Here is a 4,450-nt window from a genome sequence, read left to right as displayed (position 1 = left end):
GTGAGTTACCAGGAGCAGAGACTGGACCCACCTAGCAGCTCAGCCCAGGGCTGATGACCAGGTCAGGGTACCCCACCACGTGGGTATGAGTGCAGCATCTTCCCTAAACACCACATGGGGATATTCCTGGGACCCTGATAAAGCTCTAGGGAATAACTGAGAACTCAGGGGACTGGGGGAGGGCCTCAGTCACCCATGATTTAGGGATAGAATTGGAGCCTATCTTTTTTTTTTTTTTTTTGGTGAGGAAGATTGGCCGTGAGCGAACATCTGCCAATCCTCCTCTTTTTTTTTGCTGAGGAAGACTGGCCCCGGCCTAACATCCACACCCCTCTTCCTCTACTTTATGTGGGATGCCGCCACAGCATGGCATGACAAGCGGTACATCGGTGCACACCCAGGATCCGAACCGGTGAACCCTGGGCCACCGCAGCAGAGCGCATGCACCTAACCGCTTGCGCCACCAGGCCGGCCCCTGGAGCCTATCTTTGTATCCCAAGCTAGTGACAAAGGGCATTTATGCCTGTTACATAACTAGTACTGATAAATGAAACAAATGTAGCAAATTATTTATATTAGAAAAGTTAACATATTAATATTATTCAAGTTATCCTTTTATATCCTTTATATCACTTTTACTTGTTTTTGTTCTACTATTTTTATAACAAGAGTATAGATCTGAGTGTCTTTGGGAATAATTTTGAATGTTAATTAATGGGAACTTTTATATTTTGCAGTTATGTTTATAAAATAATTTAAAATTTTAATGTAAGCAAAAATAAGTATATTCTGGATCATCTGATTGATCATTTATATCTGGGAATGGCCCTGTGATTTCTGTGGAGTGTGCATTTATTTTTATGACTTATGTTTTACCCAGTAACGGCCAAATGACATCACGATGTGCTGTATGGATGAAATTTTCACAGTAGTTTAAATTGGGAAAAGTGACTGGAGAATTGTCTTCTTACGTGTGTGATCGTATCATATTAACATTGCAAAAAATCATATTGTAAAAATCTCTAATTTATTTACCCACCACTTGGAGAATTCTCTTTGTACTAAGAGTAATAATAAATATACAAAAGACTTTTTAATTAAATAGAGATTTTTACTTTTTAGTGTTGAATGTCAGCACTAGGTAATTGATTGATTCATCAAAAAATGATTGATAGTTTGAAAGAAATACACTATTTAAAAATAATAGAGCACAGAGGATTTTTAGGGCAGTGAAAATAATCTGTATGATATCACAATGATGGATATATGTCATTATACATCTGTGTAAACCCATAGAATGTGCAACACCAAAAGTGAACCTTAAGGTAAACTATGGACTTTGGGTGATTATGATGTGTCGTGTAGGTTCATCTTTTCAGTAAAAAATGTACCATTCTGGGGTGTAGTGGTTAAGTGTGCACGCTCCACTGTGGTGGCCTGGGGTTTGGATCCCGGGCGCACACCGATGCACTGCTTGTCAAGCCGTGCTGTGGCAGCGTCCCATATAAAGTAGAGGAAGATGGGCACAGATGTTAGCCCAGGGCCAGTCTCTCTCAGCAAAAAGAGGAGGATTGGCGACAGATGTTAGCTCAGGGCTAATCTTCCTCACACACACACAAAAAAACAAAGTACCATTCAGGTGAGAGAGGTTGATAATGGGGGAGGCTATGAATATGTGGGGGACGAGGTAGATGAGAAATCTCTGTACCTCCCTCTCAGTTTTGTTGTAAACCTAAAACTGGTCTAAAAAAATAAAGTCTTTAAAAAAATTTTAAACTTCCCCCTGCAAAAAATGACAATAATAACTCAAATGAGGGATCATCATGCTTAAAATCAAAAGAATCAAGTTGAGCATTAGTTATCTATTGCTGCATAACAAATTACCACAACCACAGCAGCTTTAAACAACCCACATTTATTATCTAACAGTTTCTGTGGGTCAGGAGTCTGAGCAGGTCTTTGATGTGTCCTCTGCTTAGGGTTTCACAAGGCTTTAGTCAATGCTTCTGCTTGACTATGTCTCATCTGGAGGCTTGACTGGGGAAGAGTTCATTTCCAGGCTCACTCAGGTTGCTTACAGAGTTCATTTACTTGCAGTTGTAAGAGTCACGGCAACTTGTTTCTTTAAAGCCAGCAGTAGAGAGAGAGAGTCTCTGGCAAGATGGAATCCTATATGACATACTGTAACTGTGGTAGTGATGTCCCATCACCTTTGCCGTATTCTTTTGGTTAGAAGAGAGTCACAGGTCCCACACTCAAGGGAAGGGGATTATACAAGGGTGTAATACCAGGAGGTGGGTATCTGAGGCCACCTACAAGTCTGTCCGTCCCACAATAAATGAAGTGTAAAACTTGCAAATAATCTATTAACCCCAACAAGTGTCATTTATGTTCAGCAAAGCAATATCATCTATCATAAAACTAATATAATTAATAAAGTTTTTTTTTGTGTGATGAAGATCAGCCCTGTGCTAACATCTGCCAATCCTCCTCTTTTTTTGCTGAGGAAGACTGGCCCTGGGCTAACATCTGTGCCCATCTTCCTCCACTTTATATGGGACGCTGCCACAGCATGGCTTGCCAAGCGGTGCGTCCGTGTGTGCCCGGGATCCGAACTGGCGAACCCCGGGCCACTGCAGTGGAGTGCGCGCACTTAACCGCTTGCGCCACCGGGCGGGCCCCTAAGATAGTTTTATCACTGGTAATACGTGAGAATTTTTCTTCTTTAAAGAGAGATCTGTGTATTACTTAATCTAACCTGAAGAAACACTGTTTTCTTCAGAAGAAAAAGTTCTGTTACTGGGATGATCTATATAGTTATTCTTTAAATTAGCACCTATATAAAAATATTAGTTTTCTAGGGCTGCTGTAACAAAGTATGAACAAACTTGGTGGCTTAAAACAACAGATTTATTCTTTCAAAGTTCTGGAGGCTAGAAATCTGAAAGCGAGGGCCATGCTCCCTCTGAAGGCTCTAGGGTAGGATCTTTCCTAGATTTTGGTGGTTGCTGGAAATCCTTGGCATCCCTTGGCTTGTAGGGGCATCACTCCAATCTCTGCCTCTGTTGTCACCTGGCATTCTCCCTGTATGTTTCTGTGTGTCTTCTTTTCTTATAAGGACACTGGTCATATTGGATTATAGGGCTGATCTCTACTCCAGTATGACATAAGTTTCACTTAATTACACCTGCAACAACCTTGTTTCCAAATAAGGTCACATTCTGAGGTGCTGAGAAGGATATGAATATTAGGGGGACACTATTCTACTCAGACAACCCCTATAGTTTAGTAGTACTGGCACCACACAGTAGACCATTTCTGAAATAACTCTCAATGATCCCCACCTCCTGCTATTCACCCCTTGTAGGATCCCCTCATCTTTTGTGTGAACTGGATCTAGTGGCTTTCTTCTAACAAATAGAACAGACAAAAGAGGTGTCACTTTGAGATTAGGTTGTAAAAGTCTGTGATTTCCATCTTTCTTGCAGACTCTCCCTTTGGCTCTTCTTACTCGCTTGCTCTGATAAAGCAAGCTGTCATGTGGTGAGCTACCCTACGGAGATGCCTGCATGATAAAGAGCTGAAGACGGCATCTGGCCAACAGTCAGTGAGCAACTGAGGCCCTTAATCCGAGAGCTGGAGAGGACTAAATTCTGCCAACAGCCCCTCTCGAGCTTAGAAATAGTTCCACCACCAGTCATGTTTTAAGGTGACTGCAGACCCAGTTGACAGTTTGATTGCCTTCCAAGATGATCCTCGTGAGAGATCCAGAGCTGAAGGATCCAGCTAAGCTGTGCCTCGATTCCTGATTTGCAGAAATAGTGAGATAATACTGTTGTATGGCACTCAATTTTGGGGTAATTTGTTACACTTCAATAGCTAACTAATAGTCACCATTTCTTCTGTATCATTCTCAACAAATACAATAAAACTTGAGGCTACATTTTACATTTTCTTTTATTTAAAAAAGCCAAGCAAGTACGGTCTAGTGTAGCTTAATATAGCATATCACTAACAGTGTCACTGTAAGCTTTCTATGGATGATTTAATAATAGATGAAATTCTTGCCTGTTTCATGAACTCTGAAGAAATTCCCAGGGATTTGATCATTAAGGTTTAATTAGAGTTGATGGGATTAATTATTATAGTCATATCAACAACGTAATTGTGCTGTGTGTTTGCTTTTAACTGAAGTGCTGGTGTTTTTGTTCTGGACATCTGAAATAAATGGAAATTTATTTCAGTTTGGCCGTTTAGATTAGTTGAGTATTGGGCCAGCCCCATGGCTTAGCGGTTAAGTGCGCGCGCTCCGCTGCTGGCGGCCTGGGTTCGGATCCCGGGTGCGCACCGATGCACCGCTTCTCTGGCCATGCTGAGGCCGCGTCCCACATACAGCAACTAGAAGGATGTGCAGCTATGATATACAACTATCTACTGGGGCTTTGGGGGA

This window comes from Diceros bicornis, unplaced genomic scaffold (assembly GCF_020826845.1).
Source record: "Diceros bicornis minor isolate mBicDic1 unplaced genomic scaffold, mDicBic1.mat.cur scaffold_357_ctg1, whole genome shotgun sequence".
Classification (NCBI taxonomy): domain Eukaryota; kingdom Metazoa; phylum Chordata; class Mammalia; order Perissodactyla; family Rhinocerotidae; genus Diceros; species Diceros bicornis.
The sequence above is the reverse complement of the archived record's forward strand: the minus strand, read 5'-3'. Positions refer to the sequence as shown.